Source organism: Rattus norvegicus, chromosome 2 (genome assembly GCF_036323735.1).
Source record: "Rattus norvegicus strain BN/NHsdMcwi chromosome 2, GRCr8, whole genome shotgun sequence".
NCBI lineage: Eukaryota > Metazoa > Chordata > Mammalia > Rodentia > Muridae > Rattus > Rattus norvegicus.
This window is the reverse complement of record NC_086020.1, coordinates 53879381-53901437: the sequence shown is the minus strand read 5'-3', so window position 1 is coordinate 53901437 and position 22057 is coordinate 53879381. Positions and strand designations below refer to the sequence as shown.

The following is a 22057-nucleotide window of genomic DNA, read 5'->3' as shown; positions in this document are numbered from 1 at the left end:
GAGATGAAGACTGCACATTTTGTTAATGATTGAAATAAGGATGTCTCTTTAGCACTTGCAAGGCAACAAAATACAGCTAAAAAATTAGAAGTAAAGCATGAGGCTTTAGAGGACGTGGTTTTAGAATTAGGACAAGAGGTAGAAAATATTCAAGTTCAGCTTTCTACCAGGTGCCATGTAGCTTTCCATATATACACATGTGTGGTGCCATTATCTTATCACGGAAATCATAATTGGGATCTCAAGCTCAAATCTCTGCTATGACCAAAGTGCATGATGAATTCACTGGTGTAGAAGATTTGGCTCAGTCTATTAGCTCTGGTTTACGGTCATTAAGCCCTATAGGTTGGCAACATTGGATTACTAATGTTGCTGTGGCTACAGGAATAATTCTCCTCCTCCTCCTTATTTTTCCAGTCATCTTCTGACTAGTCTTTTCCTCCATCTCTACTGCCAAAAAAGATATTTTAGAACTTCAATTAAAAAAATAAAAAGGGGAGAGACGCCATGCCAACCCCAGTAGATTCTGTGTGACAAGTTCCACAGTCTGAGGCCAAGACTTCAGAAGAAGGAGGCCACCTGGAACCTGTTGTGGAACTCTTGGCGGGAGAAAAACATTGAGCCATAGTTCTCATGGCAATTTGTCTGTTCTATCTTTTCTATTTCTCTTTCTTATACATGAGATGCTCCTGATTGCCTAAACTGGGACTTTATGACATTATCTCTGGGGAAGTAGGTGTTTTACTTTACAAATCATTTACATAGTCACATGATAGTGGTAAGACAGATTAAAAGCTTTTCCAACAACAAATGGTTTTGTAGGCTGTGGGTCTGTAGTCGGAGGTGGGCTTTGGCATTATTTTAAGAGAACAATTAAAATTGTTAGAAAGCATTATTTTAAGAGAACAATTAAAAATAGTTTTAAATTATACTTTGAAGATTTATAAAAGGTAAGAACTAGATGTTAGATAATGATTGCCCATAAAAATTTATTAACTTGTTTAGGAATTAGATATTACTAATAAGTGCTCGTAAAGATCTCATGAACTGGCTCTTGGAAATGTGCCATCCACACCAAAAAGCAGATTTCATACTGTCTACTGTTGATAAAAGACGTTTTCGGCCCAAGTTTTCAGCTTGGCTAGTGTGACTGGTGACACCGCCCCTGCCCCCCAAATACCAGGAAGACTACAAATTTGATGCAAACACAAATTTCCATCTCTGCTGCTTTCCCTTCCGTTCTAAGGTTTTCTGGATCCTCACAGACCTGGGCTCCAAGACCATCCCACCTCAGCTGGTCTTTTCCATTTCCTTGGCTTTTCCTCCTTGGCCTTGTGGCCAAGGTCCTAGAGTACACTTGTTCCACAGGGAAAACAAGGAGGATCCCGCGTGGCCCACTCGCATACTCCGGGTTTTAGGCAAGTCTTAAAATCCTTGGCAAGTCCATAGTTATTCCTCCTGTCCCCTTGTCCACACTTGTAGGGGACACAGCTGGAGCCAGGCTAATGACTGAACTAGAAGCTCCCAAAGCTTCCTAGATTCCCAGCTCTGCCTCCCATTTTTAGGAGAGCCACTTCTGCACAGCAGGGAGCGCTGTGGGGTTCCTCTTCGCCTAGGGACCAATCCCAATGGTCAGAGTCCTTCCGCCCTTTGGATTCTCAGGGCGATAACTGCGACTTCCTACAGAGCCAAGTTTCTCTTGGCTGTCAGGAGGCCCTGTCTGAAATCCGAAGGTGATTTCAAACCGCATACGTGATTTTGATTCTCGGTGCTTTCGTTTTGCTGACCGGATCAGATTCAGCCAGGAAGGCTGCAGTGGGGTACTATGTGAACCAGCGATCGTGTGAGCCCCAAAGTCAGTCCAAACCCTTGGAGTCCAGGTGGGAGAACGCAGAAGATGCGACGCAGACGCTGCGGGTTTGGATTGTTTTCTGGTTCCCTGGACCTCCCAATGTTTATAAACGCTGAAAAACCGTCCTATTCGTTTCGATAGCAGATTTCGTGTCATCCACTGTCAATAAACGTTTATAGGTTTTCAACCTGGCAAGCGTGCCAAGACTGAGATGCCGACCCCTAAAAGACTACAAATTCTGTGAAAACACAAATCCCCATCGCAGCTGCTTTCCATTCTGTGCGCCTACGGTTTTCAGTTTTGGACCAGGTCTCCAATGCTATTGGGTCTATGATGCTTTGTCCCTTCTTCAGGTCATTTCAAATTCTGTCACCTCGCGGGCATGAATCAGACCTCACTGAGCAAAATGCAGGACAACTTAAGTTTCTCACTAGCACAACCTGGGTTTAGGCAAGACTTGTGATCCTGGGCAAGTCTGTGATTAGTTCGCCCGCGCTTGTCCACAGTGGTGGGCGCCACAGCTGGGATGGGGGCCATGAAGGATTTCCAGTGAAGCCAGGTTCACCCATAAACAATGCTGCTTCAGACCCGCAGGACAGCGACGTCTTCACAGCAGGGGGTCGCTGTCCGGCCTACTTTTCTCTCAGCACAGCTTCAGGGAGGTTAGCGACAGGCTTTTAGTCTCTGGGTATCAGTATGCAGTGAACTGCGACTCGTCCTATGAGCCAGGTTCCGTTTGGCGGAAAGGACGAAATCCGACCGTGATTTCAAGCCGCCGCTTACTGGATTTTGTTCCTCGCCTCTCTCTCTCTCTCTCTCTCTCTCCCTGCCGCCAGAACAAGGCTCCAACCTAATATTTGTCCGATTTCGTTTGTTTAACGATTCTTTTTCGGAGGTCCGTCCGGCAAATGGACGATTTCACCTAGAAAAATGTCCCAATTCATCGCACCCACCGTCCTCGAAAACTACAAAACCCACAGGCCTGGCCCTGCTCCAGGGTGCTCCTAGGGCTGCTCCTAGGGCTGCTTCACAGGCTGCTGTCCTCAAGCGGCAAGTACTGCTGGAGGGATGGAGTCGACTTTCCAGTCCGTGCAAGTGAAGCAGGCTTGGGATTCCGTCCCTCTGGTGCAAGAGGCCCAGTCTCCTCTGCTCCCCAGCTTCTTGGAGGACCGAGATCTCTGGACTCTTCCTTTGTATCCGGTCCTTGGCGTGTTCCCAGCCTACAGTGGTGGGGTCTACCAGGAACAACCTCTTGTAGTTTGGATCGGTGACTTCGCAGGAATCTATCCCAGGACCGACACTTGCAGTATCCAGAGCACCTCGGAGCCCAGCATTCCTGATTCCGTGAGCGCCATCCATGAGGAACAGGTGGACAAACCCACGACTCCAGGAACTGGGGAGGACCCTGCAGAAGAATCACTCACAGTGGCCTGCAGCCCTGTTCCAGAGCGCCCCACCGTGGCGACGAAACACACCACACCGAGACTGTGATAGGAGTTGCTCCAGAAAGGGCTCATGAAGGGCCATTAGAGACTGGAGAAGTAGATTCTGGACTGGCCAGGACTGCTGGTGCACATTCGTTGCCCGCTAAGCTGCCTGCTCCATGGCTGCTGCCCGCCGGCCTTTGGCAGCAGGAAGCCTTAGCGGGCAGCAGGTGCCTTTCTGGCGTTTTAGGGCGAGGTCTGTGCCAAAGAGGATCTGTGTGACTATGACTAAGCCTTTCCATTCTCTGCAGCCCGCTATCTTCAGTGCAACCCCATGCTTCCACAATAAGAAACACAGAGATTGGCCTTCGATGGTCTGTGTGATTTAATAAAAGGTTTCAAAGGAAATATTCTGGGTTGAGCCCGACTGTTTTCAAAGGCATTGACTTCAGCCTGGATCACCAGTTTCTGGGATTCAGGGAAAGGCCAGGGAGTGGCTAACCAGGATACAACCTGCCATCAGAAAGCAGGTCTGGCTTTAATCCTGCAGGGATTCGGGGGAGGAGTGTTCCAGGGAACTAAAATCTTACCCGATTGGCAGAAGCCTCTCTATTCACACTTTCTCTGGAAGCCTCCTGGTTATTTCGCTGCCATGCTCTTGGTCCAGCGACAAGCAGCCAAAGACAGGGGTCTGATGGCTTCTCACTGTCACTGTCCTGGTTTTACCCAAGCCTTGTGGTCCTGGTTAAGTCTATGGTTACTGCACCCTCAGGCTTTTCCCTATCAACAGGGGAGCAGGAGCCAATGAAAGAGTCCTAAACCAAGAGGGTCATTTGCAGAACGTGAAGCTCTATCTGCAACATCCAGGCCAGTGATCAGGGCAGCGGTGGGCACCTTTCCCCAGAAATGCTCCTCTTGCAGATGAGCAATGTCCAGTGCCTGAGCTTTGGGTTGTCTGATCCTGGTTCATGAGAGGCTGAGCCTTGTCAGCCAAGTCCAGTTCCCCAGTGCTATCAGCAGGCAGAGGCTGAGTCCGACCTTGACTGCACACAGCATATTTGATTTCTAGGTGCTTATGTTTTCAGATGGAATCAGACTGTGTCAGGGAGGCTGTAGTGGGATCCTTTGGAAACCCAGAGTCCAGCAAAAGTAGAGGGAAGACTGGGTTAAACCCCCTGGGGCCTGTGTGCCCTATGTAGGAAATGGGATCCAGACCCGATTTCATTTTCTTCTTGGGTCCTCTCCATTCACAATCGTTTCTAAATGCTGGAAATCCAGTCTGGGTTCTAAGGTTTGTGGACTGCATGTCCAGCACCTAAGGCAAAAGCACATTTTCAGTCTGGCAACTTACCCAAGGCATCTGACCCACACCCCCTTATAAAACTCATCTCAGTCTCAGCTCTCTTCATTTCTTGTGTTACACCCTTTTCTTTCTCTGTGAAAAGCCTTTCTTTTACATAGATTTTTTTAATGTGTTGTCAGTTTTTAATGTGAACTAGAACTTTTCAAGTATATCATTTGCATATCTCTCTGGTAGGTCTTTATTTGTCTGTGTGGTTGCAATGCTGTACCGGGGCAGTGCAGCCATATCTGGCTACAATAACGTTTATGTGGTTTTGTACATTTTTGAGATTGTTTAGTAAGAACATGCCTCTTCTATTTTCTCTTTCCACACTCTCCAAGGTACCTATCCCAGATCTCCTTCAAATTCATAGCCAATTTGTTATTTAACTTCTATTCCATGCACATTTTTATTTATACACATTAATAAGTATAACCTCCTTAATGTTTTTAAACTTCGTCTTGATTCTTTGTGAATTATATATTTGCACCCCAACCCCACTGACCTTCCCATCCCTCCATATCCTGCCCTTGAAATCCTACAAAACAAAAAATAAAAACAAATAAATGAATAAACTATCTCTGTGACAGCTGCAGTGTGTCACCGTGTGTCACACATTACACCTTTTGCCCATACAGCTTTACCTGCGAATGTTCATTGTAGTGAATCACTGGTCTGGTTTGAGACCTCTGGCTTCTCCCACAGTAGCACTACAGGATCTGTCTGGGACTCCCTCATAACACTGCAGCCCCTTTCTATGAGCCTTCACAGTTTTAACTCTGTGCCTGACTTGACACTGTAGCAGGTCTCTATGCACATTTACAGTGTTTGATGTTATAACTCAAATGATGCTGCATCTGGTTTCTGTGCATTTACCTGGTTTGGTTTGGTGCTATTGTTGGTTGGAGTCTTACTTTACCATGGAGGTGATAAGCCTCCATGGATGGCTGACTACCATTTGCATGCTCAATGTTCTTGAAGTCTAGAGAATCAACATACCCCAGAGATGCATAAACATTGAACTCCCTAGCAGCCCTGTTTCTAAAAGTTCATTGATATAACAACAACAACAACAAAGGATCCAGTGGTAAAAGACTGAATGAAGAGGGAGTGGGGATCAGATGTGTAGCAATTATTGTTCTTCACAAGAAGGATGAAGTTGTATGGTCTGCAGAGAGATGCTTGTACCTGGAGACAGCCACACCCAATTGGATGACCAAGTCTCCAGATGACAGATACCCAATGTCTTTCATTTGTAGGTCTAAGGCTTGCTGGATACATGAACTCATGTTTTCCTCTTGTCACATGTGAGTAGCTTGGTAAAATGTATGGGAAAAGTTGGCTAATGCTCTCAGGGATGCTTGAGAGCTGGGAGGGGACATAGCTTGAAAGAGAACACAGAGCTGCATGAAATCAAGGACATGCAGCTTCACATCTGCGCAAACAGAAAATGGATAATATATCTGTCACTTTTCCATGGCTCTGACAAAACAACATAATCCACATCAAAGCAACTTGTGAAAGAAGGGGTTAGTATGGATTATGGTTTCACAGAGTTAGAGCCCTTGACAGCAGAGGGAAGGAATGGCTGAGAGTGCTCACATCATGTTTCACCACCAGATGGCAGCACCACCAGAAGGGAGGGAGGGGGGGAGGAGAGACAGAGACATACAGACAAACAAATAGAAAGACAGACAAACAGAAAGAGACAGAGATAGACAGAGAGACAGACACACACACATACGCACACACACCACACACACACACACACACACACACACAGAGAGAGAGAGAGAGAGAGAGAGAGAGAGAGAGAGAGAGAGAGAGAGAGAGAGAGAAAACACCTGGAGTCACTTCCTTCCAAAACGAACACACTTCTTCATCTTTCAAAAAGGAGTTCAACCAATTAGGAACCAAACATTCAAATATGAACCTGTGAGGACCACCTTCCTTTAAACCACCGCAGAATGAATGAACGGAAATGTATAAATGAATGAATGAAACAATATATTTATAAACAATGACGAAGACTCCATGCTTATGCTCTATCAATTAAGATCAGGGTGCATGCATTGGGAGGTGCAGTAGGTCCACCACCACATCTGGGTCTCCAGATCTTTCCTGAAGCTCTACTGAAGACTTAAACACTAGAAACTTCTCAGGGTGTCTCTGGCTCCGTGCCTAGAAGAAGCAGAGTCACTGTAAAGCAGTATTGGTCATCCTGTTTTTAGGCTATCTATTAAAAAATGTTTATTTGTTTCCCTCACATCCCCCAAAGATAAGAAAGGTTTCTTGTGGGTAAGAGAGTTCCCTTGGGATGCCGTCCATTACAACAGGCACACACAGCAGCAGGAAGAAGAGGTCATTTGTTCCCACTGCATGAGCACTTAAGAAATGTAAGAATGTATCCCAGGCTTTCAAACCTCCAAGGCAGTTTGAATCTCAGAGGACAGACCCCACCATCAGAGACAGAAGGCATGGCAGCATGAGACAGAAGCATGATAGTCGCATTGCTCAAAGTTCTTTCTTGTGTTAGGAAGAGAAGGAGGCAGGCCATTGATTTTGCAGTCTGGTGATGTTTCTGTGAGAGGATTTCACATGAGGTTCACTGGCTGTCCACTGGACTTACCTTACTTCCTCCAGAGGCAGGAGTTCTCTTCAAGATGTCCTTTCTGAGTGGCCTGGTGCAGCTCTGCTCTCATTTTCCTTCCTCAAAACTTCTTTGATCTCTCCTTGAGTGGAAGACATTGTCATGAGAATTCAAATTCTCCATGTGAGGTCATTAATGTCCCTGAAAATCTGTTACTGCACAGGTGGTCTGCACTCTCACCTGCTGACCCTCTCATATCTCTCTATCCCTGAGTGCATTCAGAGGACCTTTCTTCCTAAGCTATCATACTCAGGAACAATATAGATCTTGGGGACATCCCAATGCTACAGGAACTATCCAGCTTTGATTTGCTTTAAGACACATCTTTTCCTGCACAGCTCATGTGGGAGACAGGACACTTAGGGATGACCCCTGAATAAATCTATAAACTGAAAAATAAAAATTAACAGAATAAATTAAATTAAACAATAAAAAAGACCCTAGGTCTTTGACTTTGTGAAAATCATATAAATATTATTTGGAGACCCATGAGACAAACTTCACAAAACCTTGACATATTGTAAGCACAACATATAGAAGTAAACCATCTCTCAAGATAAGTAACATAGGAAAATATAATATATTTGGATACTTTATGGGAAGTTCCCTTTATTTATAAAACCTCTTCTTTTATGACAGATCATTACATGATGTTTAAATGTCATTTCCTTTTTAAATGTTATATCCTAAAAATCATTGTCCTTATAAAATATACCTAGAGTCTATTAAAGTCATTTCATTAGAGGAAACACTATCCTAAACGTATACTATACTAATAAACATATACTATATTTTTAAATATAGGATATTCTACATCTTAAAGAGACCCATTTGCAGACTGGTACAACCATTCTGGAAATCAGTCTGGAGGTTCCTCAGAAAATTGGACATTGAACTGCCTGAGGATCCAGCTATACCTCTCTTGGGCATATACCCAAAAGATGCCTCAACATATAAAAAAGACACGTGCTCCACTATGTTCATCGCAGCCTTATTTATAATAGCCAGAAGCTGGAAAGAACCCAGATGCCCTTCAACAGAGGAATGGATACAGAAAATGTGGTACATCTACACAATGGAATATTACTCAGCTATCAAAAACAATGACTTTATGAAATTCATAGGCAAATGGTTGGAACTGGAAAATATCATCCTGAGTGAGGTAACCCAATCACAGAAAAACACACATGGTATGCACTCATTGATAAGTGGCTATTAGCCCAAATGCTTGAATTACCCTAAATGCCTAGAACACATGAAACTCAAGACAGATGATCAAAATATGAATGCTTCACTCCTTCTTTAAAAGGGGAACAAGAATACCCTTGGCAGGGAATAGAGAGGCAAAGATTAAAACAGACACAGAAGGAACACCCATTCAGAGCCTGCCCCACATGTGGCCCATACATATACAGCCATCCAATTAGACAAGATGGATGAAGCAAAGAAGTGCAGGCCGACAGGAGCCGGATGTAGATCGCTCCTGAGAGACACAGCCAGAATACAGCAAATACAGAGGCGAATGTCAGCAGCAAACCACTGAACTAAGAATAGGACCCCCATTGAAGGAATCAGAGAAAGAACTGGAAGAGCTTGAAGGGGCTTGAGACCCCATATGTACAACAATGCCAAGCAACCAGAGCTTCCAGGGACTAAGCCACTACCTAAAGACTAGACATGGACTGACCCTGGACTCTGACCTCATAGGTAGCAATGAATATCCTAGTAAGAGCACCAGTGGAAGGGGAAGCCCTGGGTCCTGCTAAGACTGAACCCCCAGTGAACTAGATTGTTGGGGGGAGGGCGGCAATGGGGGGAGGATGGAGAGGGGAACACCCATAAAGGAGGGTAGGAGGAGGGATTAGGGGGATGTTTGCCCGGAAACCAGGAAAGGGAATAACACTCGAAATGTAAATAATACTCAAGTTAATAAAAAAAAAGAAAAGAAAGAAAATAGTGATATTTCATTGGAGGGCTTGAAAAATCTAACATTGTATTATTTATTCTGCAAGAAAAAATAAAGATCATTCTAGAAGCCAAAAAAAAGAGAGACCCATTTGTATTTATATTTATGTATGAGTGGTTCATAAAGTGTGTGCATGGTGCCCACAGAGTGCACGAGAATGCTTTAGATAGCCCGAAATGTGGTGAGTCGCCATGTGTTTAATGGGAAATAAACCTGGGTCCTCTCAAAAGCAATTTGAACTCCTAACTACTGAGCCTCTCTCTCTATCCCTGCAAGAGTATTTTAATTTGACTTATTTTTTTATTTACTGCATACTGCTGTGTTGCATGCATATGTGTCCGTGTATCAGATGAGTGTCTGGGACCTGCAGATCCCTAAAGAGGGTTTCTGATCCCCTAGACATCATATAATACATAGATAACATATATGAGTTTTAAAATTTAAGGCTATGAAATATGGGATATGAAAATAGATGTTTATCAAATATCTATATACTAAAATTTTTTTTATTATGGCAATGTCAAAAGACACAGTTCCAACAAATGGTAACATTCATGTTCTAGAAAAGTTGAGTTTGTAATTTTAGAGTCATTTGAACTGGGGCCTTCTTGGGGCTGGCTGTATGCAAGAAACAAATGCTACTCTGTGCTTCTTTCAGATGTATGCTTTCAATAATTTCTATGAAAGTACAAAACAAAACATACACTAAACAAAAATCAGAGTGAGGAAGAGGGTCTGAGAGAACCTGGCAGCAGATGTTAAGCTTCTTTCCTGGCCATGGTTTCAGGTTGTTACGACTATTCTTAAGGGACGGGTGTATACAGGATTTTGTGTTGTCTGGATGGGCAAATTGTATCTTATCGATTGGATCAGAAAAAAAAAAAAACCCACAAGTCCATCTTAGTTGGTATGGTGGTACATGACTTTGAACTTAGTATTCTGCATAATGAGTTTCAGGGCACCCTGTACTACATAGAGAAATCTTAAATACAAAGAAAGGAAGCAGAAAGACAGACAGACAGAAAGAAAGGAAGGAAGAAAGAAAAAAGCTGCAATCTCTCTGTCTCTGTCTCTCTCTGTTCCTCTCTCTCTCTCTCTCTCTCTCTCTCTCTCCTGCGCGCGCGTGTGTGTGTGTGTGTGTGTGTGTGTGTGTGTGTGTGTGTGTGTGTGTGTGTGTGTATGTGAAAACATTTTGGGGAAAGACACTGTTAGATGAAAGTCAAATGTTTACAGTGGAAATTTCATCCTCAAATAGAGGATTTTTTCAAAAGGGCAACAAAGAAAAGGACAGCACAGAGCTTTTAACTATGCCTCAAAACGTGTATAGACTTAGGACTTGAAAGTAGGCTATGGATAGTGTCTTAGTCGGGGTTTCTATTCCTGCACAAACATTATGACCAAGAAGCAAGTTGGGGAGGAAAGAATTTACTCACCCTTCACTTCCACATTGCTGTTCATCACCAAAGGAAGTCAGGACTGGAACTCACCCAGGACAGGAAGCAGGAGCTGATGCAGAGGCCATGGAGGGATGTTACTCACTGGCTTGCTTCCCCTGGCTTGCTCATCTTGCTTTCTTTTAGAACCCAAGACCACCAGCCCAGGGATGGCAACACTCACAATGTGCCCTCCCACCCTTGAACACTAACTGAGAAAATGCCTTACAGCTGGATCTCATGGAGGCATTTCCTCAGGGGAGGCTCCTTTCTGTGTAATAACTCCAGCTTCTGTCAAGTTGACACACAAAACCTGTCAGTAGGTTACAAAGAACATACCAGAGAAGAAGATAGAGTATTATATCCAGAGACTTCTTTACAGGCTCTAGTGCACTCCAGGTGCTATGATCTGCTCCTGCTTAGTTTGGCATCTACAAGTGTGGTCTCAGGAAGACTCCATTGTTCAGGTGCACAGTTCCTTTCTGAAGAGATGCTTGTCCTGGCTTCAGGATGCAGGATCTTGCCTCAAAACATTTGCTTTCCCCTGTTGATGGTGTTTCCTGGGACACTATCAATGCTGATCTGGAAAATGGAGACAACAAGGGTGTGAAGAAAACTAGAGTTCTTGGGCTTTTGTGTGCTAATGTGTGAAGTTAAACTGGTAATCCAAAGAAACAACTTGAAACAACACAGTATAAATTCAGCCTAAACTCTCTTTGCTTTCATGAGCTAAATGAGAAGTTGATCCTTCTCAGAAAAGTACATTTTTCATAAAATCAGTCTTTCAAATTAAAAGTCAGTTCTGTAAATAAATGGTGAATCTGTAAGAACTAATCAGTCGTGCTCATGAAAAGTCAATCTATTCAATCAATTTCTAGGACTCTGAAATATCTAAGGTCTTAGCATCCTATTCTGACCCAAATTGCCTTTGCCCAGTTCTCAGCCCTCTACCCCACCCTCCAATGTCCACATGTTTGAAAGTTCCTTGGTCTTGACCATGGTCCAGATGTAGCCACCAAATAATTAAAGTGACCTAACACGAAACATTTAGGTAAAAACTAACTGACAAAATTATGTGTCTGAATGTTTCAAGGTTTCCCTGATCATTATCTAACTTTGATCTCGATTTGTATTTCTGCCATTTTAAAAGTTTTGTGCCTCTGAGCTTGGTTTTCATAGACTTCTCAGAGGCACAAGACCGTTCTTTAGTTGACTCTCAATAAAAAGGACTAAAATCTTTTAGTTGGCCACATTAACATGGTTTTCAAGCACTAATGACTGGAATTACTATTAAGTCCATCATTAAATAAATATTCAACTAGTACAGAAAACACTCATCACTCGAATAAAATGTCAATCTACTTAATGTAGAGTCAATTCTTCATGTAAAGGAAATCCAAGTTTTAAACAAATTTTAATCTGTTCAATAAAAGTGAGCTTTTGAATGAAGAGTCAGGCATTTACAGAGCAAGAAAAACCAAAAGCCCTACCCTATATTAAAGCAATTCCTTCTAATAAAGATTCACCTTTTCCTACACCACTGCAGTCTCAGAAATGTGGCAGCCAACATGGAGATTGAACAAGGAAAACGCCAAGAGATATGCAGATCTGGAAGTGGGGGAGCCCATGAGGCCTCAGCCTTAGACAAACTAACTTAAAAAAAAAATCAAAACAACATCAACTACAACCACAAAAACCCCAAGGAATCTGAGAAGAGGAGAAACAGTCTTCCCCAGGGAAGAGCTCCCACATTAATTATCCAAAACCAGGTGCTCAGCTTTCAAATCACATAAATACTAAGGACACTGTACAGACTGATCAGGTGGTATTCATATGTTAGGAATACATACATGAACACACCACGTATATACACACACAAACATGCAAAGCAGCACATATATGCTACAAATACAGAAAGGGGCTGTTACCACAGGGGCACATAGAAGGGATGGAGGAAAAGGCAGGAAAAGAAGGTAATGAAATTGTAATTTCAACAAAATACCAAATTTTAAAACAATCAATCTTTCTGAGCCAGGCTTGGCTCATTTAATCCCACCCCCACCCCACCCCCACCCCACCCCCACCCCCACCCCCACCCCAGGCAGCAGGAGAATCTCTGTAGTGCAAGGGCACCCTGGTTATATAGCTACTTCAGAACAGCCAGGGCTATGTAGAGAGATCCCTTCACAAAATAAATGGAAATATAATCACATTCCTTTAATTCAGTCTCATTCCTCTAACTGAAGCCAGTTTTATAAATAGATGCGTGGTGGTCTAAAGGCAGCGTTGTTCTCACACAGTCAACCCTTTGAATAAATGCTCACCCTCTGTAGGAAACACTGTCCTCTTCCTAGAGAGTCCGCCTTTTAAACATTGGCCATAATCACAAAACATGTGTGTTTTCTTTCATAATGGAGCCTCAAAAATCAAGGTTAGATGAAAATTGACATTTTTACTTGACATTTGTACTAAGGTATTGGACTGTCTCAAAGAGGAACAAACATTAAGGATACAATCAAAACTTTAACTATGTGTCAAAGAAGTTCTTAAAGCTTAAAACTCAAACCTGGGATGAGTCTTCCAACACTTACCAGATTCCATGTCTCCACAGGGAGAATTACTTAGTTTCCTCTGAAGTTCAGAATCCTGCATCAGCAACTGGGTCTTGGCAGCGATGGGATTGATTCTGCTGCTGCTTACATTCAGCCAACATTGCAGCTCCCTTTTGGAAATGCAGTCAATTTTTCTTAACAAGGGCAAGGGCACTGCTGGCTGTTGAGTTGCCAGACTTGGTGAGCAGGGATCTTCCTCCATAACCTGGCCGGAGGGTTCCACATGTCTCCAGGTCCAGACGCATCCTGGAGTGTGATTGCTCAGTCATGAGAAGTCCTGACTCAAGGAGACAAGTACAAGGTTTTGCTGCCTAGATTGCTGTTGGTCTTCCTGTCATCCCCTTTCTTTACCTCCATCCACACACCTACCACCCATCCCATCTAAGGACCGTTGCAAGCTTGAATGGACCTTCATCCAGGATGGAGATCAAAGGTTTCTAGGCCCCAGGGTCTCAGAGCTAAGCCAAAATGTTTTGGGTAGGGTAAATTTCTAGGTGTAAATTACCACCAGTTCCTCTGAGGCTGGGCCTGCAAGTTTCTGCAAGTTTTCTGAGCCTAGTTTTCAGCCTTCCACTTTAAGGAATGCAAACAGTTTTCAGGTGCCAGGGTGACCAGGGCCACCACAACTAGAAGGCAGGCAGCTCAGTGGTGTCTGGAATTGGCTGTGTGTTTTCAGCCAATCCCTGACTGAAGTGGACATGTGCTGCTTTGTAACTCCAGGCCCCCCGAAATCCAGGGCCAGTCAGGAACAATGCAAGGTCATCCTCAGGGAGCCGTGTCCCAAGTACTCAGAAGCCAGACCAGTACCTTCCCCAGTGATCCAGCAGCCCTCACCCTGCAGTGGCTGAGTTGTCTAGGCTCTTCTGCATCTGCTCAGCCCTGATCTGCCTTAGGTTTCCTTTTCCTGGCTTCTGACAGACTCTCCATTTCCTCTTCTGTGGGCATGTTTACTTTCTGTTTTTAGCAATGACACATTTACACTGTTCTCCACCCCAACCCCTGCATGCCCGAGGTTTTGGAGGTTCGGTGAAGGTTGGTAAGCCAGGATTGGCTGGTTTAGCTGGCTGGGAGACTTTTAAAATGCAGAGCCAGCTGGCTGCAGAAGGCTTTGCCCCAGCACACCAAGCTGCTAAGCAGGCACAGCTGTTCTAAACTCTGTACCACAGAGAAACTGAAACAGAAATTGAGGAAGATGAAGATACACAGGCCTTAGCTCTTTACCTCCCCCTGCTGAGGGCTGTGCTTGTGCTGTGGAGCCCAGTTACCTGTCTGTGAGGTTGATAGACCAGGGAGAACAACAGAAGCTCAGCCTGTTTGTGTCCCCACCCAGGAAAATCTTCAGCCATGGCCTGTGCCTTGCTCCCCAGGTGTTAGGAGATTTATAATCAGGTGACAGCTGCATCTTGGTCAACTGATTCTTGCAGAGAACAAGCAATCCTTCAGCTTGGCTCCTCCCTTCTGTCCTGGAAGCAAGAAACCAGAAGTACAGATCTCAGAGGAGGACCCAGGGGGAGCAGAGAATACCGTCACTCTAGGAGACACCTGGAACAGCCCCCAGCCTAGGCCCCACAGAGCATGCTCAGACTTTTGTCTTGGAGCAAGGTGTGTTCTAGTGTGTTCTGTCTGTCGACAACAATTGGCAAAGACTTTCAGTTCTGTTAGGTCTCCTGGAGAGAATCCATACTCCAGGGCTCTCCTGCCTTGGCTGCTGCCCACAGTTGTTTGCACCATAGAGAACAGGGTCCTCCTCTGCTAACCCAGGAAAGTCGGCAGGAGCTGAGCTAGCTCTGTGCTCTGCCAGAATCCATTTCACAGAGTGAGTCCACCACCAGTCTGGGGTGAGATCTCCCAAAAGAAGCACACCAAGGAGAAATCTCTTGAATCCATGTAGCAGGGCAGAGGCCAAAGACTGCTTTTTAGGTTATGACAGCAGAAGGCGGGGCTTTGTCCCTACATTACCTGAGGTATTCAAAGACCCCTTCACTCTCACAGACCCCAAACACGGTTCTTTGGGATAAACTGTTTTGATACCAGGAAGAGCCTTGTTTGTGGCCCCTGAAGAGGTTTTCCTGGTTCAGTTTTCCCAACTACACAGGTTAGGAAAGCAGAGCTTGCTCAGCAGCGTGTGTCCTGAGGCACAGCCTGGCAGACAGACAGCTCTGCTTCTTTTATTCCCTATCGAGGAAGAGAGGGCTGAACCCTGGTGGCTACTGGAAATCACTTTTTTGCCTAGCACAGAAAGTGGGGGTGGTGGACCAAATACTCTAGAAAGTGAAGAAAAAAAAAAACCCATATAATTTATATCATTCCTAGAACCAAACCCAAATGTTGCCAGCAGAGAGGATACATTAAAGCCGTTAGGCCAGAAAAAGATGTTCAGGCCATCTGGTACTGTGTGGACCTTGAAGCACCAAGAAGAGTCTGCATTGCAGGTCAGGGCTCTGGTGGGTAGCGGAGAAGACAGAAGCTGCCAAGCCACACCTCCAAGCTCGCCTGTAGGTGGCACTGGTGAGACCTGTATTTCTGAGGAATTTGGAGTTCATCTGCAGTTTATTGGCCTTGGCCAGGACCCTGCTGAAAATGCACAGCACCACAGCACTGGGGGCCTTCTGGCTGTACTGGGGTCCAGGTGACCGCCAGCGCTGGCCTACCTTCAGTTAAAGGGAAATGTACAGGCTTAGGTCTAGGATGAAAAAACTCAAAATCTTCCAAACAGCCCAAAAGGTTCCGGAGGCTATTTTCACACAGAAAATTTCCACTCTGCCCAGAAGTCTCTGCTCTGGCTCAGCTGAAGCAATTCCCACTACCCCAGGACCAGAAACGTTGTGCCTTTGGATGCGCGCTTACACAGAAGCCTGAGATATCTAGCTGTTGATCTTCACCTCCAGACTAGAGCCATCTTTAGAGCAGGACACAGAAAAAGATGAGGTGTACAGAGATCGCCTAAAACAGGAAAATCCTGTTACCTTGTCCACTTGAGTCAATTCTTGAACTTGGCAAACTGCAAGCTGCATCCAGACCTGTAGGCCACTGGTGCCCTGCACTCAGGCTCTCCTGGGCCCTCTCTGGACAACAAGCCGGGCTGCTCAAAGCCCAGCAGGGCAGGTGTACCAATCTGGGAGAATCACCCCAGCTTTTAAAAGTATGGAAGCTCTTGGCAAACACTGGCTTGAAACAGCAGCAGCATCAAATCTCTGCCAAGTCCCACAGTCTGATATAGACACCAGGCCCAGCGTAGAATGTAAATAGTTATCCTGGTGTACACATCCAATCTCCTTCCTTGGCAAGTGTTGGAAACTAAACCTTATGTTTAAATTTTAATTTGTATCAAGTTTTTGGGAAAGAGTTAAACTTTTCTCTATGCCCGAATATGTGTTCCTCTGTGGAACATTCTTTTACCAAAAAATAAACGTCATCTAGAAATGATTGGTTTTCATCTAAGATTTTTTTTTTTAATCTTGGTGATGTTAAAGCAAGCCTTTACTCTCAACCCTTGGGTGACAGAGGCAGGTGGATATCTGAGTTGGAGGTCAGCCTGGGTTACAGTGTGAGTTCCAGGACAGTCAAGGTTAAACAAGAAACCCTGTCTTGAAAAAACTAAAAGAAAAATAAACCTGTTACTTTGAAACTCCATTACCATAGTATCTTTGTAATTATAACTTCTGACACATCCTTCTTCCATGGTTTTGCCTCCATTTAACTTTTGTAGGTTTATAAAATTTAGAAAACTGCATTTTGTATGCAAGAGCTCTATTCCACTAAGCATATAAGAAACCATATGAGAATCACAGTGTAAAAATGTCCAGAGAGATCTGGGACCTTTATGTTTGTCATTAGTGTTCTGTTCAGGAACTTGTCTCCTGTACCAATGCTTTCAAGGGTATTTCCCACTCTCTCTTCTACGAGATTTAGTACACTCAGTCTTATATTGAGGTCCTTGATCCATTTGGACTTTAGTATTGTGCATGATGAAAGATATGGTTCTATTTTCATTCTTCTACATGTAGACATCAAGTTAATCCAGCACCATTTATTAGAGATGGTTTCATGTTTCCATTGTATGGTTTTGACTTCTTTATGAAGAATCAAGAGTTCATAGATGGGTGGGATTATTTTTGGGTCTTTAATTCGATTCCATTGAACATTGTGTTTGCTTCTGTACCAATACCATGCAATTTATTTATCTCTATTACTCAGTAGTGCAGATTGAGGTCAGAAATGGTGATTCCTCCCAAAGTTCTTTTATTGTTCAGGATTGTTTTGGCTATCCTGATTTTTTGTTTTTCCATATGATGTTGAGAATTTCTCTTTCAATGTCTATAAAAAAATTGCATTGGAATTTTAACTGGGATTGCTTTGAATCTGTAGATTGCTTTTGGCAAGATGGCCAGTTTCACTATGTTAATCCTATTTATCCTTGAGCCTGGGAGATTCTGTCTTCTGATATCTTAATCTTGTTTCTTCAGGGACTTGAAGTTCTTGTCATACAGATATTTTGCTTGCTTGGTTAGAATTTTACCAAGGTATTTTATATTATTCATGCCTATTATAAAGTGTGTCATTTCTCTAATTTCTTTCTTGGCCCATTTATCAGGAGGGCTGTTGATTTCTCTGATTTCATTTTGTATCCAGACACTTTTCTGAAGTTCTTGTCAGCTCTAGGAGGTCTATGGTCCAATTCTTTGGGTCCCTTATATATACTATCATATCACCCACAAGTGGCAATACTTCGACTTCTTCCATAGCAATTTGTATCTTCTTGATCTCCTTAATTTTCTTATTGCTCTAGCTAGAACCCCAAGTACTACATTGAATAGATAGGAAGAGAGTGGGCAGCCTTGGCTTGTCCCTGATTTTAGTGGAAATACGTTAAATTTCTCTCAATGTAGTTTGATGTCGGCTATTGGCTTGCTGTATATTGCTTTGATTGTGTTTTGGTATGTTCCCTGTATGCTTGATATCTTTAGTATGAAGGGGTGTTGGATTGAATCAAAGGCCTTTTCAACATCTAATCAGATAATTATGTGATTTTTTTTACTTTCTGTTTGTTTATATGGTGGATTATGTTGATGGATTTTCAAATATTGAGTCATTCCTACATCCTGGGGGTGAAGCCTATTTGATCTTGATGGATGATTCCTTTGATGTGTTATTGGATACCATTTGTGAGCATTTTACTGAGTATTTTTGAATCACTGTTCATACGAAACCAGCCTGATGTTCTCCTTTTTGGTGGAGTCTTTGTTTAGTTTAAGTATCAGCATCAATTTGGCCTCATAGAATGAATTTGGCAGTGTTCCTTCAGTTTTTATTTTATGGAATACTTTGAGGAATACTTTAGCTCTTCTTGGAAAGTCTGGTAGAACTCTGCATCAATTGGCCCTGACCTTGATTTAACCTTGGTAAGTGGTATCTGTGTAGAAGATCGTCCATTTCGTTAAGATTTCCCATTTTTATGGAGTAAGGGTTTTTCAAAGTAAGACCTAATGATTATTTGAACTTCCTCACTGTCAGTCATTAGTCCTTCCCTTTAATTACTGATTCTGTTAATTTGGATACTGTCTCTCTATCTCTTGGGTTGTTTGTCTAAGGGTTTGTCTATCTTGTTGGTTTTCTCAAAGAACTAGCTCTTGATTCTTTGTATTCTTTCCTTTGTTTCTAAATGATTGCTTTCAGCCCTGATTTTATTTCCTGACTTCTGTTCCTCATTAGAATGCTTGCTCATTTTTTTCTAGAGATTTCTGGTGTACTTTTGTGCTGGCTATTCCTAGTTGTCAACTTGACTACATCTGGAATGAAGTACAATCGAGAAATGGAGGGCACACCTGTGATCCAGATCTTCAGATTGGAAGACATAGGCTTCTGATCCTGGTCTTGGAATGCAGATCTAAGCAAAGTGGCCAAAAAAAGCTAAGCCACAGGCAAAGTAATACAGGCCTACGAGTCTCCTAAGAGTCTCCTAGAAGCCTGAGGCAATCAGACTTCTGAGTTCAAGGTCAACCTTCAACAAACCAAGTTCCAGATCCAGGAATGGCAGTACACACCTTTAATCTGAGCCACACCTTCTGCTAGAGACCTATATAAAGACACTGGAAGAAGGAAGACTCACTCTGCCTGCTTGCACTTACTTGCCAGCGCATCTGTTGGAACCTACCTCTCCAGGATTCCAGCTTATCCAGAAGACCAGCTGAAACAACTAGACTTCTAGAATTCCCATTCAGTTTCCCATTTCATTGTTCTGCAGACTGTAAGTCATTACCACTAATTCCCTTAATATAGAGAGACATTCTATAAGTTCTGTGACTTTAGAGAACTCTATTATGAATTTTATATTTCTGATATGGGAACTTTCTGATTTCTTTTTTTTTTTTTTTTTTTTTTTGGTTCTTTTTTTCGGAGCTGGGGACCGAACCCAGGGCCATGCGTTTGCTAGGCAAGCGCTCTACCACTGAGCTAAATCCCCAACCCCCTGATTTCTTGATGGAGGCAATTTACTATGAACTTTTCTCCCAGACCAATTTTTTTTGTTTGTCATAAATTTGAGTGTGTGGTATCTTCCTTTTGATTGAATTCCTTCTCTACTTAATGTCTTTCTTTAATTTTCCCCTGACCCAGAGATCATTGAGTAGAGAGTTGTTCTGATTCCAAGAGTGTGTAGGCTTTCTGTTGTTTCTGTTCTTGCTAAAGTTCAGATTTAAATCCATGGTGGTCTGACAAGACACAGGGGGTTATTTCAATTCTCTTGTATCTCTTGAGGCTTGCTTGGGATCAATTATACTCTCAGTTTTGGAGAAGGATCCCTGAGGTGCTGAGAAGAAGGTCTATTCCTCTGTGTTTGCCGTTGAGCTACATTCACAGTCACTACCATGGCATTCTGTCACTGAATTCAGGCAAAGTACAGAAAGCAGCTATCATAAAATAGATACCAACCAAAAGTGTTTGATAAATTGATCTCCATAGATTTAGCAGCAGTATCTGTTGAAACAAGTAATAAATTAGTTAAATCTAGGGGTTGGGGATTTAGCTCAGTGGTAGAGTGCTTGCCTAGCAAGCGCAAGGCCCTGGGTTCGGTCCCCACTCCGAAAAAAAAAAATTAAAAAAAAATTAGTTAACTCTGACACCACTTCTGAAGTAAATATATTAAATACATATTACAAGGAGAAATATTGCAGGACATAAAATAACAGATAAATATATATTAATTATATTTTTAATTTTTTCAGATTAATGTTATTACATCATTTCTCTTTTTTCCTTTCTTCCCTCCAAAGTCAGGGCTACACACAGAAACCCTGTCTCAGGAAATAAAGTTGGAGGCTAGGTCATTCAGAAACTACATGGGTAATGGCTAACTTATTTAGTTTTTAAATATAAAAATTGTACCAAATTTGAATGCTCATTTGGTACAGGGAATCTAGAACTAGGTTCCAACTACTAAAGTTCTAAGCGGGCACACGACTATTTTTGTTTTATTTTGTTGGTTGGTGTTGTTATTTTGTTTGTTGGTTTGTTTGTTTTGAGATGCACTGTCTCTCTGTGGCCCTCGTTGTACCAGAACTTGCTCTGTTGGCCAGGCTGGCCTCAAACTCACACAGATCTGGCTGCCTCTGTCTCCTGAATTGTTGTATTAAATGTCTGCATCACCACCTCACAGCTGCACAGGACAACCAACCTAATTACTGTTTGCTGCTCCTTTCACTATTCCAAGGAATCTGGGCATTTACAAAGCTTTTACAAAGTATTCTATTTTCACTTTGACAGGATTAGGCTCCAAACCCTTTTTCTAATAGAAGTGTTATTCTTTGGACTTTGGAACCTGCCCTTGACTCCAGCAGAACACTATATAAAAGCAGCTTCTGGTCTGGAGAGCATCAGGTGCTTAACTCTGCTGCTTGGTTGGGAACTGAAGCCATGGCTTTCACTGCATCGACCTTGGAAGAGCTCCCTGGAAGGAAGCACCACCCAGAGCCCCACATGTCTCCAGACTTGAACCTAGAACTGACCTCGGCTTGGGCAATGGATAAATTTGAGGCCCTGAGCCATCACGCCTGTCAGCACCCCTGGTACTGTGGACCTGGGGCACCCAGCTTAGCCACTCTGATGGATGAAGCTGCATTTGGGGATAAGAGGGGACAGAAACGCTGCAGAGAGCCACATGTTGAGGAGCCAATGGATGAAACTACAGAGAGACCTCGGGGTCCTCAAGAAGTAGGAGCCACTTCCAGGAGAAGGGTTCACTGGGCTCTGCACCAGCCAGAAGATGACGAAACCCACCGCGGTGCAGAGATGATGAGTGAATCCTTGATCCAAGGGATCTCCCAGAAACGACTCAAACCAGAGGCTGACATGAGAGAGGAACCTGGAAAGGAAAGAATCCCAAGCATTGTGGACAGCATACGCCTTGAGATCCTTCAATCTACTCCCTGGGAGGCGCCAGAGAAACATGGAGCAGAGCCTCATGCTGCCTCTGTGGGCTTAAGGACTGTGCCCTACATGCCCTGGAGCTTTGAAGACTCTTTATTTTGTGCTCCTGACTGTTAAATGCATATGTTATGTAATATTTCCTTAAATCCATGTAGAATCTTTGCATTTTGATGGAAAGTGTACATAATTAAAATCTTTCTTCTCCACCACCTGTGTAATTGTTTCAGGGGCAAAGTTGATTCAAATCTGGGGTAAGAAGTTGTCACTAATCAAGTCAGAGGAATTTCTCTGTAGGTAGAGTGTCACTGGGAATGGTATGTGGACCTTAACAGGCTTTGTAGGGACAAAGGAGTG

The 22057-nt window shown here is 43.4% G+C and overlaps 1 long non-coding RNA gene and 1 pseudogene across 5 annotated transcripts; one reads left to right on the top strand and one right to left on the bottom strand.

Moving 5' to 3' along the window:
• The first annotated feature begins 975 nt into the window (after positions 1 to 975).
• Positions 976 to 3558, top strand: Anxa2rl-ps6 (annexin A2 receptor like, pseudogene 6; annotated as a pseudogene).
• A 2125-nt stretch (positions 3559 to 5683) lies between these two features.
• On the bottom strand, positions 5684 to 14768 carry LOC120100727 (uncharacterized). 5 transcript variants are annotated; one of them, XR_005500707.2, is made up of 5 exons: positions 14545 to 14768; positions 13259 to 13556; positions 11007 to 11249; positions 10668 to 10740; positions 5684 to 7350 (listed from the first exon to the last, which is right to left on the bottom strand). It is a non-coding gene; the product is annotated as an uncharacterized LOC120100727 (long non-coding RNA). The 5 variants fall into 5 exon arrangements; XR_005500708.2 differs by having other exon boundaries at positions 13259 to 13525; XR_005500706.2 differs by lacking the exon at positions 14545 to 14768 and having other exon boundaries at positions 5684 to 6799; positions 7248 to 7350; positions 13259 to 14483.
• Between the last annotated feature and the right edge of the window lie 7289 nt (positions 14769 to 22057).